Below are 22,576 nucleotides of genomic sequence, written 5' to 3' on the forward strand. Positions count from 1 at the left end.
TTGGCTCTTGTAGCATGCCGATGCGTTTCAGGTTCGAATGACACGTTTTCGAACCCTCATCAGGGCTTTGTTAGTTGTCTGTGTGGGACATAAAAAACAATGGAACTTTATTGAAAGCCTGAATGCCTCAAGGCTACCTTAGCTTAACTGAGGCCTCGCCAAGGGTCCTGGACTTGAGTGGCACCCTCTGGGGATTCAACAGCTCACTCCTGCAGAGGCCAGCAGGGCTCGTACAAGTCCAGTTCATGGTCCAGGCAGCAGGTTTGCAGGGGAGTTACAGGGAGCTTCCAGAGCTGTAGTTGAGAACAGGAGGTCAGTTGGCTGACTCTGGGAATCACTTCAGCCCCGGATGAAGAGTGAAGGTCCAATCTTCCTATTCAGCAAGCAGCATAGCAGCATAGCAGCACAGCAGCAGAGTAGTAGGGTAGCAGAGTGCAAGTCCTTCTGGCAGCAAAGTAGCACAGCAGTTCTTCTTCTGTAGTATTCACAGGTCCAGCGGTGTACTGAAGAGTTGGTGTTCCTGCCTCCCTTGCCCTGACTCCAGACTAACTATAGGGGGTATGCAATCTTTTGTGTGATGGCAGGACATATCCTATTCAGGTGTAAGTAAGGCTGTGCTCACCTCCTTCCTCCTATCCTGCCATTAATGGGCTAACCAGGCACCACTCAGTTCTCTTTTGTGTGTGGCTGTCTAGGAGGATTACACAAAGATCAACTGCCAACTACACCCGTTACTTAAACATGAAACAGGCTGCGAGCATTGAATAGCTAAGGAAGGAAAATGCAGACTTTCTGAAAGTGGCATTTTCAATAATTGTAATTCAAAATCTGACTGTTAGAAATGGGGGTCTCTAGTTGGCAGATGTAGGTACCTTTGTCCAAATAGGGACCCTCGCTTCTAGTCAGGGTAAGGGGATACACTTGTAAAATAATCTCTGGTCACCCCCTTGGTAGCTTGGCATGAGCAGACAGGCTTATCTCAGAGGCAGTGTGTAAAGCATGTGTTAACACATACAACAATACAGTTAAAACACCACAAATGGAGACCACACCTGTGTAGTAAAATAAGTAATCTTTATCTAAACAAAAATAGGAGCGAATGAAAAAATCCACAATACAGTACACAAAATATGATTCTTAAAAGGTAGAAACAGTTGAGTTCCAAGAAAATGGGAGGTGCAAGAATTTTACACAAAGTACCTTGGATGAGTAAAAAAAAGCAAGCAAAAAGAGTTGCATGGGGTGATGCGTCAGTTCCTTACACTCAGGGAAGGTGATGTGTCGGTTCCTTACTTCTGTGCCGGGAGGTGATGCATCGGTTCCTTACTGGAGAGGAGGTGATGCGTCGGTTCCTTACTGAGTCCCCCAATGATGTGACAGACTTGGCGCTTCAATGCGATGAGTGACGATCCGGTGCAATGCATCAGTTCTTCTTGAACCGAGCCTGCGTCAGAATTGGTGCAGGGATCTCGGACGTCGGAGATCGGTGCACAGGATCCGTCACACAACAGACATTTCAGCCGCAAGCAGGCACTGTGTAGATTCTTCAGCGGCGGAGATACATCGGACATCTTCTCTTGCACTGCTGCGATGCATCAGAAACAGGCGATGAGTCAATTTACACAGTTCTTGCAGTTTCCAGTCCCAAAATAACCTTGAGAGGCCCAGAACACTGGCAGGTACCTCTTAGCAGGTCAGAACTTCCAGCAAATGAGGTTAGGGGAGTCTGGGGTAAAGTCTTTGTGTCCCTGAGACTTCAGAGTAGGACGTAAGTTCAATTCAAGCCCTTGGAGATCTTACTGAAAGCAGGGAACACATCAAACAGCAAAGACTTTCTCCTTTCCTTGGCAGCAAGTAGCCACTGCAGGCCAGCCCGAGAAAAGCAAACAGCACAGGGGCAGTATTCCTCTTCATCGTCTCTGGCTTTTCTCCTTGCCAAACGTTCCTCTAGATTCCCAGAAGTGATCTTTGAAGTCTTTTCTATCGCTGACACTTCCAACAGGAGGCAAGCTTTATTTCAAGCCCTTGGAGAAAACTCTAACAGCAGGATGATGAAAGGACAGTCTTCTCCTTTTCCTACCCAAGACAGAAGCAACCACTACAGGCCAACTCCAACAGCACACAGCACAGAGGCAGTACTCCTCCTCAAGCGAGGCAGTACTCCTCCTCCAGCTTTCCTGGTCCTTCATTCTGACAAGTTTCTTAGTTTAGGAGTGATCTAAAAGTCTGGGGTCTGGGCCTCTCTTTTTATACAGCAAAATCCTTTGTTCTCTGATGGCAGAAAATCCCTGTGCTCAGGCAAAACCAGTCTGTCCTCTCTGGTGCAGCTTCCTGGCAGGAAGTGAAGACAGCATAGTGGAAGGCAGACCAGGCCCATTCAGGTGAAAGGAAATCTCCTCCTCCTACTCTAAATGCAGCCCAGGGGCCTTATTACAGAAGGTGCCCCCGGGACGGAACTTGCGTTTGAGCCCACTTTGCGCGCCCCGGGCACCTTGGTATTACAGAACGGGGCACAGACGCTTGTGCATCTACTGCTATAATATGGATAGTGCTGGTGTACCTAATGCACCAGTGCTACCTTCAGAGGGTGTTCCCTCATTTGCACAGGGGTGTGCCCTATGCAAATAAGAAGATGCATGTGACTCTGCATCCACGCCATATTTCAGACATAGGTGCAGCGTCAAAGAAGCCCTCAGGAAGCGCACTGACCATGCACCATTTAAAAGGTGGCGCACTGTCAGTGTGCTTCCTGACAGCAGCCCTTTGCAGGGGGTAAACAGGGTCCCATGGACCGCCCAGACATCCCCTTTGAAAGTGCTGGCGGGTGCTACCTGCACTGTGAAAACACGGAGCAGCTGCTCCGTGTTTTCACATGAATGTACTGCCCTGGCTGCCTTTTGAAAGGTGTGCAGGGTGCAAATAATGCCAATGCGTAATATGGCTCCAGGCCTATCCAGTCCAGCCCTGACTCTTCCAGACTCTTTGGAGCCAGTGCATCTCCCCATCCCCTGTCACCCCGAAGCCAGACAGTCAATACACATCCTAGCAGTGGCACCCTCACCATCACCCTCACTAAAAGATGCATTTTAACATTCTGAGTTCTGGCATACTAACCTTTAATTTTCTATCTTGTTCCCAGGGGTAGTTTTGCTTATAAGATGATATAAACAAACTCCAAAATGTATCCTTTGGGAACAGATATCCTTGCAATAGGGAAAAACGAAATTGGCAGTATTTTACAATCAGGACATGCCTCACACATCAGGGCATGCCCTATCTTTCACATACACTGCACGCTGCCCACAGGGGTACCTTGAGCCTACCTTAGAGGTGATTAACACGTAAGACAAGGGAAGGTTAGGGCTTGGCAGGTGGGTGCACTTGCCAAGTTGACATGGAAGTACTAGGTTGCACACGGGCACTGTAATGGCAGACCTGAGACCTTGGTGCAGGGCTGCTTGTTTAGGTGGCACTAGCAGTGCTGGAAACCTACTAGCAGCATTTGGTTTTCAGGCCCTGGGCACACACAGTGCACTGTACTAGGGACTTAACAGTAAACCTATTAAACCAATCATTTAAACACCAATCCATATTCAATAATTTACAAAGAGAGCACTTGCACTGAAAAGCAGTGGCAATGTGTCCAAAGCATCTAGACAAGCAAAATGAAGTCCAACACACAACAAAACACCGGAGGCAAACCAAAAAATGCAGGGGAAACCCACGCCAATGATGCCAGGTCTAACACTGACTTTACCATAAAAGATAATTTTTCATTACAATTCCAAAGATGCCAAACATGAATTGTTTACCTATTCCCATTTGGAAGTTGCAGCTTATTAAATATAGTAAGGTAACTCTTATGTTATCGTATGGGAAAAACATGCCTTGCAGAAGTGAAAAACAAATGTAAGTGTTTTCACTACGAGGACATGTAAAACTGTAAATTACATGTCCTACTTTTTAAATACATTATACCTGGCCCTGTGGGCTGTTTAGGGCCTACTCTAAGGTAGTCTTACATGCATTAAAAAGTCAGGTTTGAGCCTGGGAAAATATTGGTTTTGACAGGTGGAAAGAGCAGTTGGCAAGTGGGTGTCACAATCAGTGCTGCAGGCCCACTTATAGCATTTAATTGACAGGCTCTGGGCACATGTAATGCCACTTTACTATGTACTTACAAGTAAATTAAATATGCTATTTGAGTGTAAGCCAATTCTACCATGCTTAGAGGAGAGAGCACAAGCACAACGCAACTTTTTTAACATTATTTGGAGCGTTCCCTAGAGCACCCATGTGTTTCTCACAGCGGTCCCTTCCACCCTCAATTCCATCAGCTTGGGAGGGGAGGTTGGATGTGTGTGTTTTCCAGTATTTGACAATGGTTCATTTTGCAGTCAGTGTCCCAAGCCCTACAGTGTCCAAATCACCACTGATCATCAAGGATATCCAGGAGAACGGTTTTGGGTGAGGCGGCAATTGTGTGTCCTAGTACCTTCGAAAATGTTTTAAATATTCATGGACAATAGCGGTAGATGATTGGGCATCCCCAAAATCACATGATAAACATCTCTCATTCCCTCCAGGCAACTAAACAGGTAGGTTCTGCCACCCTCTGGGCTTTCCAGAGTCACAGGGTGTAAGATAAATGTAGTGTGAATAATTCAGTGAAGGAGGCATAGACAAGCTGATATTGTCAGTGTGAGAGGTGTCATACATTCCTATCTTAATTTGGAATCATCCAGGGGGCCCAGCCACCCCTTCCATCATCCTCTCAGGCTTTAACTCAAGCGTAGGGAACTGTTAGACTTGGCATCTTTGGCGTGGTTTACCCTGACATTTTACCTCTACCTCCTGTATTTTTGATGCTGTGCTGGATTTTGTTTTTGCTGGCTTAGATGCTTTGGGCACTTTGCCACTGCTGATCAGTGTCACAGTGCAAGTGCTCCTTGTGTAAATTGTTGTTACAATTGGTCCTCCCTGATTGGCATATTTGATTCACTGGTAAGTCCCTTTGAAAGTGCACTGAAGTGTGCCAGGGCCTGTAGATCAAATGCTACTAGTGGGCCTGCAGCATTGATTGTGTAACCCACATGAGTAGCCCTGAAAAGGTATCTCAGACCTGCCACTGCAGTGTATGTGCACAGTTGTCAACTGCCATGTCGACCTGGCAAGTGCACCCAATTGTCAGGCCCTAACCTTCCCTTTTTTTACTTTCAAGGCATCCCTCCTGGACAGGTTGCAGTGCAAGTGAATTGTAGGCTATGTACTGGTGTGTATGACATGTCCTGATAGTGAAATAACTCCAATTTTGTTTTTCATTATTGACAGGCTATCCTGCCCCATAGAATAGAATGAGAAATGATTTGCAACATCTTAAAAGTATAATTTCACATTGGAACAAGATAGAGAAATTAAGTTTAGGCTCTCTGAACTCAAACTTTAATAACATGTCTTTTGGTGTGGTATAGCATTTTAGGTAATTTTCCCGATTCATGCCCTTATATAGGTATCAATCACCATATCCTTATATAAGCATAGAAATCATAACCATATTTAGACATAGCTCATGCAGTACGAATACTGCATGGCTACATCCACTAGTTCCACAAATCCACAACGATTTCTTGGAAAAATCGGCTTCAGTAGTTAGGGACTTCCCCTTGCTTGAATATTGATTTGTCCAAGAACTCATGGAGTTTTCAAAGAACTGAGACTTTTTGATGACGTTATTATGTCCAACTTTACGTCAAACTCGGCACCTCCAAGGTATAAATATGCACACACTCGCCATAGCAAACACACGGTGGTTTAGAGAAGTTTGACTATTTAATTGCCCAACGCATCCTGCTACAGCAAGTGCCAAAGGAAGCCGACCCTCCAGCAGACGCACTGAAAGAGACGCTGTCTTTTCGCCTGCCGAGAAATCCAGCTCCAGTGTTTCCATGCTTCCCTTGCAGGGTGTTGGGAAATCGAGTCCTGAGACAGAGAGATACCAGACCTCCTTCATTCTAAACCAAGGTGCTGAGCTAATTAGACCCTAAGAGAAATCTTGGATAGATTTTTGGCAAAAGAATACTAAACTTATGCTACACCACACTTACTTCTTCGCTCGTACTAGACTTAGGTTAGGTACATAGGGGTAGGTGTATTTTAGAAGCACCAGTTGAGTACTTTTAGTCTTTATTTATTCATGTATGTATTTTATGGCTTAGAAACCATACCATGCTTTTACAATATTATTTTATAATACTCTTCTTGCTGTACACATTATACTTTACAGCCAGTATTACGATTGTAGCAGTTCATTTCTTCTGCATGAGAAAGAAGACTGTTCAATAAATACTTTTATTGAAAACGCCCGCCTCTCTATTTCTCTGCACCTCTGGTGAAACAAAGCATGCATGAATGACTGGATAAAATATCTATCTATTGTTTCCATGACTCTAAAGATCAGTTTTATCTTGGGGAAACAAAGTTGTCATGTTTATGCGGCTGTCAGAAACAAATCCCTTCTTGTGAATTCTAGGAAATAAGAATAATAATTCTTTATTTGATTTAAAACAAATCATAAAAGGGTGGACTTACCACCATGCAAGAGATATTTACATCATAAAAACAACACAGAATAAATTTTGAGTCGAGTTGAAAATTAATAACATGCTCTGAAAAAGTAGCAGAAAAAAAAAAAAAGGTCTAAGAAGAGAAAAAAAAGTATAAAAGAATAATGGTTATTCAAACAAGAGGCTCGTTATCATTAACTCGTGCTGCGTAAAAGCAACCATTGGAAAGAAGGGAGGAAGAGTCTGTGGTCTGCCAAAGCCTGACCTATTGTCCAGGAACCTCTTCAGATGGTGCCTTTTTTTTCCAGCTCTATGGCGGCAAGGTTAAAACATTTTAAGGTTTTGCATGATAGTTCTATCCAAGAACCGCTTAGGCATCTTATCACCGCCGCCCTGCAAGTTCTCACCTGGGCTTCTCTTAAGGGAGATCGAAGGAGCGATTTTCTTAGATTTTGGAGTGCCGGGCATATACATATGAGGTGCAGTAAAGACTCTGCACCGTTGCCGCATAGGCGGCAATCGGGAGTTGCCCACTGCCGTTGCCATTTGGGAGTGAGGTCTTTGGACGAGAAGCAGCCCAACCTTAGAAGGCTTAGTTTCCTTTTATAGTGGTCCCTAAAGCATTCTTTCAAATAATCCTGTGGTTTTAGGTGGGTATATGACGGCAAGACGATCCAGGCATGGCTTTTGCCAGCCACAACTGCTTTGTCCATGAATAGTGATGATTGTTTGACTGCTTTCTTGGTTAGCAGTTTGAAGGCAGAATATGTCATGGGCAGACGCCAAGATTCATCTAGTTTTAATGCCTCCAGCGCTTGCCTCAAGATCTTGTATATTGAGTCTGGCTGCCCGGCCTGTTTTTCAACTTCTAACCAGCAAAGGTGGGCCAGGGATTCCTCTTCTGCCTCCCTCATGCGCCAATAATATTTAACGAGTGCTCCTTGTCTTGCTGGGAGCTGGTTAGTGAGACCGTACTCCAAACGAATTTGGGCTTGCGAGATGTGTCTCGGAATTGAAAAAAGAGTTTTGAACAGCCTAGATTGGGCGAGATTTAACGCTGTAGCGTCCCGGGTTGCCAGTAGTTCGGAACCGTATGTCAATGATGGCAAAAACTTGGCAGTTACGATGTTGAGAATGTGGCCGGTAGAATGACCTTTTAATTGCTTTTGGACTATTTTAAAGGCAAATTGGAGCTGCTTTGCTTTGGTTTCCCCCTGGTCTTGGTGCAGTTTAAACTTTAATCGGTGGTCTAGTAAGATTCCCAGGTATTTATAATGATTTACCTGGATTAGAGGGGTAGAATTAATCCTCCAGACAAAATTATTATTATTTTTTTTTCTCTGGCCGCAGAAGCATATGATGGGTTTTTTTTTTAGGTTTATAGTTAGTTGTGCGTTCACAAGGTACTGCGACAGTTTTGAGATCGAACGTTGTAAACCGATGGGGGTTTTTGAAAGGAGAACAATGTCGTCAGCGTATTGAAGACTTGTTATAGGCGAGTGGGCCAATTTTGGTGGATCTCCCGGGATGGTGCTTATGACACTTTCTAGGTCCGCAGTGTAGATATTAAAGAGGCTTGGGGCCAGAACACAGCCTTGCTTTAAACCGTTAGTTGTGTGGAATTTCCTGGTCAGGCGTCGACCGTCTCCTTTTTTCACTTGGACCCAAGTATCTGTGTAGAGCTCAGTAATTGCTCCTAGCAACTTTGGCGGCACGCCCCAGGCTTTCATTTTTGCCCAAAGACTTGATCTAGGCACTTTATCGAAAGCCGCTTTTAGGTCCAGAAAACAAGTATCCAGCGGGGTGGAGTTATGGATAGCTTTGTTAACAAGGAGGGTTAACGCGGATAGATTGGTCAAGGTGCCCAGGCCTGGCCGAAAGCCTGTTTGTGTCCGGGGAATGATCCCAGTACTGCTCACCCAGGATTCCAGTTCTACCAACAAGTTGGAAGCATAGATCTTAGCCTCCACGTCAATTAAGGCAATAAGCCTATAGTTGTTGGGGTCTGACCTGGGCCCAGATTTGTAGATTGGATGCAGAATACTGCCTCTCCATGATTCGGGGATGTTCCCGGTCTGTAGGCTCTGACCAAACAAAGGTGTTAGTTGACTGGCCCAAAACGATGGGTCTTTCTTAAATAAGGCGTTGGGAAGTCCGTTTGGACCGGGCGCTCCATCTGCTCTCAGTGATTTTATGGTGTTTGAGACCTGCTTTAATGAGAACAATTCAGTGTCTCCTGTAGCCTTTAGTATCTGTGAATTCCCAGTGAATTTTGGAACTGGCATTATACTCGGGCTGGACCGAGAAAGCTCCACAAGATGCTCGATGTTATTGTCCTTACATGACTTGTACGAGGAGTTATATAATTGGTCGATGTGACTACTCCAGAGATTGTCAGTCATGTCTGAGTTAAACTGGCGGTGTTTGCCATTTAGCATGAAGTTTATTTTTGCCCAAAAATCTTTCGAGTTCTGCAATTTACTTGCGTGAAGTATGGAACATGCTAGTTTTTCCCTGTGCATTCGCTTTGCCAAATTGGTCTCTCTTTTTAGTTCTTTTTTTAGAGATTCGATTGTGTTCAGCACGGGTTGTGAGAGCTGGGGATCTTTTTTGCGTTCGGCCCGGAGGAAAGCATTTATTTGCCTTTTTAGTTGACGCAGTTTCGGTGTGTACCATTCCCCACCTCCCTTTCTTATGGGTTTGCCTCCTCTGTTGTTGGATTGGTGTTTTTTATTGATCTCTGTTACAAAGTTTTCCAACGTTTTGACTGTGGCGCTCGATGTTTCTGATAGTAGGAACAGATCGTGGCATGATGCCATTAAGGTAGAGAGATTTCCTTCGTTCCAGTTTAACCGTTTTAAATTGAAAATTTGTGTGTGCAAGGTCAATGGCGCCGCCTTCTCTGACTTTGTGGGTTGAATGGTCAGGGTGAAGGTCTGAGGAAAATGATCGCTTTCTACACGTTCCTGTATCCGGAAGTCACTTATGTCATGGAATAGGTCGGGGTCAGCCAGAGTATAATCTAAGGTAGAACCTAACTTCTTAGAGACCCTCGTTAGGGCGGCTGGTCTGTCCAGATGGCCTCTCCCATTTAGGGTGTACAGGTGGAGAGCTTCCAATTCAGAGGCACATTTCCTTCCCAATGCACTTTGTCTGCATTGATTGCCCTGCCGTGGCTCAATATGAGCGGGGAGGGTTCCCTCCTGTCCGCGAGTTAGGTTCAGATTGAAATCTCCCGTTATAATCATGTTTTCGCTTGGGTAGGTTGATTTCAATATCTTAATTGTAGTCACTAGTTGTTTTATCCTTTTTCCTTTGTGTTTTCCGCTAGGGTGCAAGTAGAGGTTCACGATCAGGAGTCCCAAGTTGGGGGAAACTTCCACTTTGATGCATTGCATCCATGTTGAATCTAAGTCGATACAAGTTGGTGACCATGTGAAGTCAGTTGATATAAAAATGGATAGACCCCCTTTGGCCCTTCCAGGACGTCCCTCCTTCTGGGCTGGGACAAGGAATTCTTTGTATCCTACTAAAGGCGAGTTTTTAGTCTGCCATGTTTCTTGGAGCAGTAGTATTTTAAATTGAGTTATGAACTCAATGAAGTCGTCTTCCTCCATCTTTGTGTTCAAGCCATTGATGTTCCATGAGCAGATCTTGCAACCCTGCTTTCCCCGCATCATTGATCTACTAACAGTTCAAGCTACGTTCCTATGGGCTTGAGCCCGAATAGCGTGATGAGGTCTTTCGGGCGTATCTGCCTCTTGGTGAGCGAAAGTGATTGTAAATTGCCTAAGTCGCTGCACTTCCGCTTTGGTGCTGCTTCTTGAATCTGGCCCTTTGGCATTTTTTAAAAGGCTTGTTTTTGTGATTTGTTTCCGCAGCGGGCTGGGATAGCGTGGAGGCTCCTCTTTTTTTAGTTCAATACCCCATGCGGCGAAAACCTCCCTGTGAGAGAGGATTTGATCTGTGATGGTATGATTAGTCCAAGTTGTTATCATCGAGTCTGAGCCTGATTGCAGAGGGTTTGGTTTGAACTCTATTGATTCGAGGTCGCTTGATTTTAAGTGACGTAGGCCTGGAATTTCTTCTAGAAGTCTTAAAATGGCCCCTCTATTCAGGATATCATAGAGCCCTCTTGAACAATATTGTGGAATAAACTTGATTTTGTTACTTGGAGTGGGCCGCTTTTGAATTTTTGGTCGAGTGCTCGCGTCATTAGATGGGAGGGCCGTTCCTGCCTGGTCGACCACTAGCTCTAGTGTATGTGAGTTTTCCTTATGTACGCTGTTGGCGGGGTCTTGTCCATTGGGGACTGGAACGTGAAATTCGCCACCCTGTGTGTCACGTGGGTCACGTGCGTTGACTCCCTTAATCTTTGCGGCTTTGACTGAAATAACTTGGCTGTTGATGTCTGGGGCTTGGCTAGTTATATTCTTGTCGCTTAATTCCGTCCTTTGATCAATGTTTATGTTGGTTCCAGGCTCTTGAGGTGGTTCCTTGCTATCTGGTTTTTGTCCCACCGGTTTAAAGATGCTGTACACTTTTAATGCGTTCTGATTCGTCACGGTGTGACCTGTTGCTCCTTTTGAGGTTGAGGGTGCCTTGATGGGAAAGGAATCCCTTGACATGGTCCTTTGCTCTAGCATTGATTTGGTTTCGGGTGGGACGCACTCGAAATGCTGTTCGACTTCCTTGGTCATGGAGTTGTTGATGGAGTTTCCCGGAGAGGTTTGAGCGGCCCTTCGGTTGTGTGCTTTTGCCTTTCTGGCTTTCCTTAGTCGCTTCCGTTCTCTCTTTGTAAGCGTTGGAGCCTGTTTGATGTGATTAGCGGTTATCGCGACGTTGGGAGTTGGCTCCTGAATTAACTCGGCTGCCTCTATGCGGTTTACCAGGTTGTTGTCGTCTGGGCTTGCTGGCGACCTGTTTTCCCTTACTGGGGGGGATTGTAGAAGATCCTGCGATTCGAGGCTCTCCTCACCCCTGCCAGCAATGGTCAGCCTCGTCAGCCTACCGTGATCCTCGTTTGACTTGTGGTTGCCGGTTAAATCACTTGATGTTGTGGTTGTCTCCGTAGGGGCGTCTTTTGACGAATCCTTAACAGCCCCCAGTATTTTGGACATCAGACTTGGAACTGTAGCCAATTTGTCTATTATGTTGGAGCAGTGACAAGTGTAGAACGTCTGATCTTTATTCAATTGAACCTTGGTAATCATGGTGTTTAATTCTTGAAGGTTTGCTTCGATCCCCTGGACGTGAGACGCCAGGAGGTGGAGGAGGTCGACTTGAGTGTCCAGTTTGTCCGCGTGGTAGGACATGGCGATTCCTATGGTTTCCATTGTCTTTAGTAATTGCGGCCAAATGGAAACCGGTTGACTGTTCACTGGCGATTCCCCCTGAGAGTCTCTATAAATGGATATCGGAGATATAGCAGAGTAGACTAAGTGGTTTGGTTGGATGGGATGCTCACACGGTTGGTCGCACCCTGATCTCTTGTCGGTGCTCTCTTCCATCCCTGGACCTTGGTAGTGTAGAGCTGATGACTTGCGTGGGCTTCGTTCGAGTTTTTCGGTCTCAAGTGCTGTTAAATTTGGTTGCTGTAGCTTCAATGTCGGACTATCTTTGATAGCGTCTGTGTCTTCGGTGACTTGTCCGATGGAAAGAGGGCGCAGCTTTTTTTTCAAGCATAACATTGGGTGACTGGACATTGGACTGTAAGAGATTGCCTGAGGCGTTGGGCACGGATTTTCAACGCGGGGATACACCTGAAACTGCAGAGGGGGTTCCTCAGTTTTGGTCGTGGACGTGTTCTGAATTGGATGTACGTTCTGCAAACTCGGCTCTTAAAAGACCGAGTCATCAGCTGCGTCCGGGGCCCAATGTACTAGGGCGCGCACCGGCAGTATGTTTGACATTTGTGGTGACTGAATGGGTGATTCCCCCTTGGCTTGCTTTAAGTCCTTAGCTAATTGTTTGATTTTTAAATCGTTTAGCCAAAGAGGGCCGGGCCCCTTGCGCCCAGAATTCGTTCTTGACCTTACAGTCTGGGCTTTGCTGGGTTCGCTGTGGCACCTTGGCCGGTATAGTGGTGATACGGACCGTTTGTCTTTCTTATTTATGCCCTCCATGTGAGCGTTGTAGTGTAAGCTGCTACATTTGGGGCCGGAGTCTTGTGGTGGCGGTACCTTCCCGCTGCCACCCCTGGTAGAAAGTCTTTGACAGACTTTGAGGAAGTCAGTGATCAGGGCTCTTTTGCTTGCTTTTAAATGCAGGGCCTGTTCACTGTGTGCCGGGAGTGATGTTGCATCTCTCAAATTAATTCCTTCGTTATTCACAGCAGGGCTGCTGGTTATACTGTCCTTGTCCTTGTTCTTATTGGCTCCTTCGTCCAAGCTTAGTAGACCAAGAATATCAGATTGATGTTGCGTGCCCTGGGGGTTTTTTACAAGGTCCGCGGAGTCTGTTGCGGGGGCTGTTGTGATAGATCCTTGAGCTTCCTGGGCTGTCTTTGCGGGACTCTTGCCCCTGCCAATGGCTGCCCCTTCGATTTCCTCCCCCATCTCTTCCGCCACCCCGTTGGTGGTCATACATGGGGGACCCCCCTTAGCTTTCTTTGTCTTCCCCTGTGATGGGAATGCTGCTGCATCCTCGCCTCGTAGTCTCCCCGACCTCATACTGCTGCGTAGGGGGGGGGTGTACAAATTGGCCCTTTGGTTGGCGCTTTGGTTGACAAGGAGGTTGACAGGGAGGAGGGAAGTATGCAGGCTGTCTTGATAAAGCGATGTTAGCCTTCTTTGTTGCTTGTGTCTCTGTTGGCCGTTTGGCAGCTGGCTTTTTAATTCTGTTCGCGTATGTAATGAGTAATAAGTATATAATAAGTTGGAATGAGCGGCGTTGTCAATATATCTGGGTTGATGTCTAATTTACTGCTGGTTTTGTTTGGTTTGGTTTAGTTAGACTTTGCCGCTGATGAATGAGAGTGGTAGGGAATGGCAAATGATGAAAAATGGCAGCAAACGGCGACTGGTGATTGGTCCGAGGTGGGCGAACAAGCGGAGCACACGGGGGGCCACAGGCTGGGTGGACCTAGTCAACCCGCCTCCCTGGGTCCACCCCCGGCTCTTACTTAGCAGCGGCCTCTAATGGCTGCCGCGCTTGCTATTCTTCCTTCCCTCCCTCCAGCCTCGCTTCTCACCTTGCAGGCTCCTTGCAGGCTCCTTGCAGGCACCTGATCTCCTGTTTTTCAAAAACACGGTTGTTGGCCACCTGAATACTGGAAAGTTTGTCAGGTGCTCCCTGGGGGGGGGGGCGGGCAGACCCACGGGGGTGGCTTGCTGCAGCTCCTGGTTCCCAGCCGCAGCTCCCGCTTCCGCCGGGCCGCTCCCGCTACTCTCACTGTAGCTCGCCGTAGTGCCTCACTCTGTCTTGGGCTGCTTCCACCGCCGCCGTTCCCGCCGCCGTTCTCAGCAAGAGCAAGAGCACTGCCCGGCCAACAGCTGACAGGGGTCGGTGTAGTCCGTGGTCAGTGGTCGCCTTGGGCGGGCGCTACCTGGGAATCGGCAGAATCGGCAAAATTGTAAGAGGCGTCTATCCTCTGCACATGCACCGTGCACTTGGGAAACGGGAGACTACCAGGGACAGTGCGCTCCGGAGACCCTTGACCCCAAGTGCTCCGCTAGTCTTCCCCTGCAGACCCCCTTATCGGGGAAGGCGGAAGGTGGACAGGAGCGGCAATCTCGGCGTTGTACTCGGTTTGTCAGAGACGGCGTTTCTGGCGTTCTGACTCAGCTAAGGGGTTCCCTCCAGTGGCCAAACTGCAACTTAGATGTTTCTAATGACCTCTGAGCTAGCTGGCACCCACAATTAAGTCTCATATATTCGATAGAGACCTAGTAGACATAAGTCCTACGTCAAATCTATAGGATATATTATTCCAATGCGCAGAGCCTATTAGGAATATAGGAACTACACTACATGGCGCTCAACGTTTGGTAAGGCACTAATTTAACGCTAGATACTAGAGTAACTCAGTCGTGCTTTTCACAGAGACCTCATTTTCCTGTAAAATACTCTAATAGACGTCTGGAGTGGGTAAAAGGATCAAATATCCGCCATAACTAAGTAGGACAAAAATCCTATGTATCAGTTCTTGGTTTTGTTCAACTTTGAAGGATATAGTGTTCCAAAATATTGTTCACCTTATCTTTGTTTCCTTGAAACTTGCTCTGCAAGACTTTCAACAAAAATGTTGGATACCGACGAAGAGAACGGTGGACCCGGAGGCAATAATGCCCGAATGGGTGTAGACGTTACAGGTCTCCAACAAAATTACCCGGATTCTATAATCATCTCGGAAAATTTAAGGAAAACAATAGCTATAAAGCTTATAGAAAATGGCCTATCACCAAGAGGTGGTAGAGGTATATTTGTCATAGAGGCACATGAGTATCGGCAGACAGAGGTATTCTATTCATGGATTATCTTCCCAGAAGCAAATCCAACAGCACATGTGTTTCACTTCTACAAGATAGAGGAACATCCAGCGGAATACACTCCTTTCGAGGACGTTAAAATTCCACTAACTTACCAAGAGCATCAGCTCTGGTTTAAAGGTGCCCTACAACATCAAAATCACATTACCAGGCTCGGTCCACTAGGTAGACCAGGAGCAACATGGCCGTACTAGCCATCTATACACCACATCCTGATATTGAAAGAATGACAGGTCCAAAACTATTAGCTCAGCAAAAAACAATTAATTAAAATACATAGACAATTGGTTCAATATGTCATGCAGACTCTAACAGTCCAACCTGCTATAATTCCATAACATACCCCACACCAGGGAAACACAAACACAATTACACCACAGACTATACAATCAGCCATTGGTAAATTACCCACAAAAAGGGAACAAATTCCATTCTGGTTAGCTCAAAAAATTACTCAGATCGAGGCAGTATTTCCTGATAGTACACCTCATGAGAAACACAGGATTCTAACAATCTGTTTACCAATGGGGATCGCACCACACCTGGAGGACTGTGACACTTGGGGTGCAGTCTTTGCTGCAATCTATACAAAAACACATGGTGGACCGTCTATGGTGGTGATACCAGACGTCCTGAAACAAATTCAAAATTAATACGGGGCAGAGCCTGCTTTAAATCTTGGTATGAAATTACTGAAGGATTTCAAGCAGGTCTCAGCTATAATATTAGCTAATATTAAAGATGAAGCAGCATCAGTGGCAATCCGCCAAAAACTAAAAGAACTTGATGCAACTGAGCAACCATATGAACTTGCCAGAATAATAGAAACATCCTATGAAGAGCTAGGTAGAGATAGTTTGGGAGGGAAACCAGTGTAAAAGGGTGGCTAGACAACCAGTGACCAAAGACCCTTTTGTGTTGCCCGGCGGTGTCGCCTCTATTACCCACAGAATATTAATCAATGAAGAAGCAGGCGCTGGAGACTGAAAGGCAGGAAACAAGGGTTTATTCTCTCCGGAGGAGAACACATCAATTCGGACAGCAAGTATCGTCACGAGGTGCTCTAACCGCATCTCTGAGGCCTGGCCTCTTATACGCAGGTTTATTGCTTTATTACATGAAACATATACTTGTCAGTACTTTGATGTACGGAAAGGTATCCTAGGAATCCCTGCTTCAAGCCCATTCCCACACGTTCACAGTTGAAATCCCCACCCCGGTCACAACAGGTGATGATTATCGCGCAGCTGGACATTCCGCCGATTCACGGAATGTGTGGAGTTGATCGGATCTCATGGGGTGAAGGGTGTTCGATCGACTCGAGGGTCCTTTGATAGGGGGAAGTTTCCTACTGTACGGGGGTGGGATAAACAGTATCCGCAGGGCCAGGTGGCGGTCTGGGAACAAGGGAGACAAACGGGCATACAGGAAAAGGGGGGTTTGTATCAAAGGACTTGGGACCATGAAAGGGATGAAGGGAGGTGTCGCGCTGGGAACAGGATGGGATTCCGAGGCAGAGCTGCGCTGAAGAGGGGTTTATGACCCAAAGCATGTGAGAGCGGGAGGGGGTTGTCACCGTGCGGGGGATGCCTGCGAGGTTAAGAGAGAGAGAGACGCGCTGGCTATCAGCGAGGGCAGGGAGGCCATGGTGCTTAAAATGGCTGCCGCTTACGCGCAAGGCATGTGGGAGCGGGAGTGATCAGTGCGTGAGGGTGTTTGTGAGGGTGAAGAGCCGTGCTGGGGGTCAGGGGTGTGCAGAGGATGGTTCTGATCAAGGCAGCTGAAATGGTGGGGGGTGTACGATAAAAAGTGTGGCATCGGAGAAAAGGGCAAGATGGCGCAGATAATGTTCACCAAACCGTATTAATTTTCCACAGTCCTCCCTTTAACATTTCTAAGACATCTTGCTGGCCTATTTCCTATCTATGTCTACTGTGGTGGTCAAAAGTAAGGAAGTGATAACCCTGGTGAAGGAACTGTACATAAACATCACATTTTTTAAAATCTTTTCATCTTAGTGGGCGGGCTCATCATTAAGCTCGTTGCAGGAAAGTCATAGTAATGCAATATCAGACAAAAATTATGTAGTGACTAGTGAGAGCGTTGGGTACAGATCATAGATGCTTATAGTCATTCGGAATAGGAGCTGATAGGTTACCACGGAAGTAAGTTCTTTTTGTACTCGGTTGGAGCATAGTCAATTCAATGGCGGTTGGGAGAGAAATGAGACGTAGTAAAAACAATAATCGGGGTTTCCAGTGTCTTGCGGTCGTGGACCATCATTAGTGAGTTCTCAGCATTCTTTGTCATCTTCTGTTGGCACTGTTGAGCACCTGCATTACAATTCGTTCTTTGGTAGGAATGTCCATGTGGGTTGGGCCGTTGGAGGTCTGCGGGCAAGAGTGTGTCTTTGTTTTGTTTCGCCAGACCTCGTGGGAGAAGTACATTACGGTTTTGGAGCAGGTGCATTTTCTTCCATAACCCAGAGCATGGTCATTAGGAGGAGACAGAAAAAGGATTGTGATGAAGAGTGCAATTGTCTTTGAGCTGTGGAGTCTGTCTGTCCTTGGGTCTCTGTAGTGGGTATTTCCTGTTGCTTCCATCATCTTCAAGGTGCTCGGTAGCGGGCAGAACCACAGACTTCGTTTAGCTTCTCTTTGGGGTGACCCTCGGTGGTGTTTAGGTCATCGTTCTGAGATTTAACACAGTTCGTGGTCTACTTAGTCGGAGCTCCCTCCCTTTTGGCGCAGGAAATACCCTTCTCTAGATGGCACAGTAGGATTTAGAGGATGTTGAAAGTTCAGGTGGAGGGAGGGGGGTGTGCAAGTAGTCCTTATGGTAGGTCGGAGGAGGAGGGGATGGAGCAGGGCCAGATCGGGAACAGACCAGGGGGACGGAAAATTTAGACAGGGGGGTCCATAACCAGGTTCAGAGAGCGGAGACTTTTCGGCACATGTCGATCATAAAGCAGGGGCCTCAGGTCAGCCCTTTTCCTTTCATTCTGTCAGAAACAGTGCCTCGTCCTGCGACTCCTTACTGTTGCGGTCTCGCCTTGGCCAATGTCGCTGATGTTCCACGATCTGCAGTCAGGCCGCGTGCTCCCACATCCGGTCTCTTTCTCCTCCGACAGTGGTACCCTTAAATGAGTTTGAAAAGACAGTCTTTAGAGATTTTGCAGAGGAAGGTAATCACATAAATCTATTTCTCTCCCAACACTAAGCAACTGGGTAAGCATCCGTTACATTGAGGTATTGCATATCGGTGATAGGTTTGCTGGGTTCCCTACAGCTTTCCTTCGTGACTATGTCTTTGGCGTTCTGTTGGTACTACATTCATTGCCGTGGAACGAAGTCTGATACTTATTTATTGCATTTTATCACAGTCACGTCAATTCTTCTGGCAGAGACCCACTTTCCTAGTACGAGTCCTATGGAGCTTATGCCGTCCTTCAGGGCTTTGTTTTTTTTACGAAAAAGTGCAACGTGCTATTCACCATGGTCTGATAGGTATCTTTCTGAGGAATGAACATAGGCTAAACGATTTTTCATTATATCAATGCATCCTATCTTTCGACTAAACAGTTTACTTACAGCAGGGTTTTCTTGCAACAAGTTCTTTCATTTTTTTTGGACTTAATTCTAACTTCGCAAACATTATTCTAAATTCTACATAGTTTCTTACAACCTGGCTACTTTATTTAAAAAAACTCGGGGCTTGCGATGACTATTCAACTCATCCTTGGGGTGAGCGGGGTCTAACGGAAAACAACTAGGAATATAAGGAACTGGGGCAAGGGACATTTTTCAAACTTTCGTCCAGGGCAGCTGATACAAAACTGGGGGCATTCTGGGAAAACGGGGATGTCTCGATCACTTTTTCTGTTTGGGTATTGAGATAACTTCGGGACGGGGAAGGTCGCGTTTACCAGAAACATTTTTATCATGGATGCCACTGACAAGCAGTTCCCTCAAAATGGGTCAGATTAGGGAACCTTAGTCGTCTTACCTGTCCCTTTCTTATCGGCCAATCTAGGTTTCATCAGTATTTAGCAGAAAAGGAGAGGTAGTAACGTGGTATCGATGTAATGTATATATATTTTTTTTTTTTAAGACAAATTTGTGCAAATACTTGTGGTATTTGGAGCCAATCAGGTGGTGCACCGGGGGTAGTGGTTCGCCAATTAGGTGCCAGTCGCTAGGAAGAGTGAAAGTGTGGAGGAGAGAGAGAGAGAGAGAGAGAGAGAGAGAGAAAGAGAGAGAGAGAGAGAGAGAGAGAGATAGAGAGAGACAGATAGAGAGAGAGAGAGATCAATAATAGGCTAAATAGTACACGTGTGACACGGAGAGTGGCCGTGTACTATTTAGGCTATTCAGTGCAATACCCAACATGAGACATTTCGGGTCTGTGTTAGAATGTAGAAAGCATGCAGTTTGGGACGGTAGAGCATTAGGCCGGGTACATAAGGACATGCATTGAGTTGGGTGTTCTTAGGTGCCATCTTGCAGCGTAGGTCCGCTTCGTGTATCGGACATGGCGTGGCTCCAGATCTTTACTATACCCTAGTCGTGATTCCAATGTAACCTGTAGAGGGAGAAAAAGGAAGAGGGGAGGGGGAACAACATTCGAGCATATCAAAGGTACGGGTACGAAAGTTCTTTACTTACCACATACTCGTCTTATCTCCTCGAGATATAATCCCTAGGGCCATGGTTTCCGAAGTCAAGGGGGGCGGGCAGTGTGATAGGTTGTTCGTGGGGGAGGGGGTGTTCGATGGTGGCATTATAGATCGTGTGTAGGGAAAACGCAAAAAAGAAATCAGAGGCGCCTAGCGCGAGGTATCTGGTTTGTAGATGTATCCAGCTATCGGGATTCTTAAATCACTCCCAACGCTGTGATGTTCTAAGGCATATCAGTTCTTCGGCCAACCCTGTCCCTTAGTACCTTCGAGCATCATACCTTTATAACATTCTAACATTCATACCGCTTCGCTTTTACCCATTCTCAGAAGTCGAGGTCCTTCTTCATGCGTTAGTTCCTGAGCTTAGTCGCATATTTGGAGGCAGCGTATCATACCTTAGATTCGATCATCAATCCGGGGCCGAACAGCCATTTTCTAATAACCTTAAAAAGAGAGCAAAACGGTTGCGCACAAAATAGCCCTCCCGCCAATTCCCACATTTACAAAAGTATGCGATACCTGTTCATAGCTTGGAAAACCTTTATTTGCATAATCGTTCAGTAAGTAAATATGTGAGTGCAATCGTATTTGGTCGGACATGGCGATGGCTGAAGCACATACAGTAGGGGGCTATTTTGCAGCATTTTAAAAACATTGAAAAAACGTCTACTTAGTTATTTGCAAGGAACTAAAAACGTCTATCAATAATTGAGGGATCAGAGGGTATTTATTTCATAAATTGAAACACAGTCAGACTAATTGTAATCACATTTCCTAGATGTATACCGTGGGCGTGCGTCATAAGCTACGTTATGTATTGGCTACAATAAATATCATAATAAATCGTACATTGAAATCAACATTTTAACGGGTTCCTTTCAAATGTTCGCCAAGTGAAACCTCCTCCCTTTTTCGTCAAGTGTACAAATGTTCACATACATATCTCAGAACATCAAGTCTTGTTAACCAAGGAACACCACGAGGTGTTCGTAAGTTCCTATTGATACCGGCGCCATTTTGGGCGATGTCGGGTTGGTTGCACCAGAATCCCTTTCGGCAGTTCAAAAACCTGTGCTAACAGAGGGGCTGGTAATGTGGACCGTCAATCAAAAGGGGAGGGAGGTAGAATCTTCCTTACCGGGTCACGTTGAGGTTCAGCCGGAACTTACTCGAATCCGTTAGCCCACAATATTTTTGGATGATTCAAACTGAAGCTGGTGCTGACACGAGAGCACCACCATCTTGTGGCTATGTCGCGGTCATTTCATTAGTGATCAAGGCAGTTGTTCCCCACCGGAAGCCTGTGGATGCCGAGGGCTTCTGGGACTCTGGTAGAATCTTCAAAGCTGTGGGGATGTTGTCTGAGGTGGGGGCTCGTGCCCAGGCGGGCAACCGCCCGAGTTGCAATACCGGACAAAGTTACTCCAGCGGCCTAGACCCGCTTTCCAGGGGGCCCAGACGCCGTTTTGAGACCCTGCAGCAGCCGCCCTTCGTCGTGTCTTCAAGAGTGGAAGAGACTTTTCTGGGGCAAGAAAAAATGGAACACCGTGTCGTTGGAGCAGGACATTGGCTCGGGGCGCTAGGATGCAGCTGTGGCGCTTCTACCTGGGGAGGTGAGGGAGGCTCGTTCGCGCCGCCTCCCTTTCCCAGTGTATCCCACGCCGTTCCTTCGAATCAGGGGTGCACATGATGACCACCCTACACCCCTGACTCGGCGAGTACTCTGGAGGACCATTGCATGTCCGGTGCTGCGCAAATATGCCCGTCGGACATTGCATGTTCTGTGCTGCGGAAATAGGTCCGTCAAACATTGTATGTTCTGTGCTGCGCAAATAGGTCTGTCGAACATTGTATGTTCTGTGCTGCGCAGGTATATCCGTTTGCCCGGCTGGAGGACTTCGGCGCCGGGCCGGGGCTGGGAAACCTCCTACCTGTGGAGGTGGAAGAGGCTCGTCCGCGTCGCCTCTTCCTCCCAGCCCACCCTGCACCAGTTCAGCGGAGGAATTTGCGATGGCCGGATCAGAAGATACGAGGGAGGGGGTCATCTGCACCCGCCCCCTCCCTACTCGTGGCCCGAGCCGCGGCGGAGAAAACCAGGAATCTCAACCGCTAGACCATATGGGAGAAGAGGATGGGACGTGCCGGGCCAGTGGAGCCTCCTGTATATTCTCGCTGGCGACCTCTTTGGTCTATGGCGGTCGGCAGGACCCCGCCCCACAGGTGCTGAGTGTTTCACCTTCCGGATGGGCGTGACCGGTGACCTGTTGCATTTTGGGAACTTCCGGAGTGGACGTAATATGTTCTGTATTGTTCCTATTAGTACAGTTTTGCTTTAAAGAATGTTTTACTAGTTTTTTTTTTATTTATCGTTGGTCGTGTGTTATCTTTATTGTAATTAAATCTTAAATTATATAACAGAGACTTGGCTTCCTTGAATCCTTTTACTACGACGACCTCATTACAGTGGGGGGAGGTATTTATGCCTGGGTAATGGGGGCGGGGTATCCACGAGCACAGATTTCTTGCATGGGGGGTTGTCTATGCAGGCCTGTAATTGCTTTTGTTTTTCAGAGTGGGGGGAGAGTAATCAGTCCCAGAACTCCAACATGTCATTGAAATTGGTCTGACGAAATCTGTGCCATCGGGCATAATCAAACGTCGTAGTCCTATCTGTCCTGTCCGTGTTAGTCTGATTCGTTTTTGTCTCGCGCCTTTTCCCTTTCTGCCGGCTTGTTATTTCTGTCGGCCCTCCGTTCTCACCTATGTTCCGTAGAGTCGGGCATTGGGCTTTCCAGTGCCCGAGTCTTTTACAAAAAGTACATTGGTTTTGCCTTAAGTCCGTTCGC

This window comes from Lissotriton vulgaris, chromosome 11 (genome assembly GCF_964263255.1).
Source record: "Lissotriton vulgaris chromosome 11, aLisVul1.2, whole genome shotgun sequence".
Classification (NCBI taxonomy): domain Eukaryota; kingdom Metazoa; phylum Chordata; class Amphibia; order Caudata; family Salamandridae; genus Lissotriton; species Lissotriton vulgaris.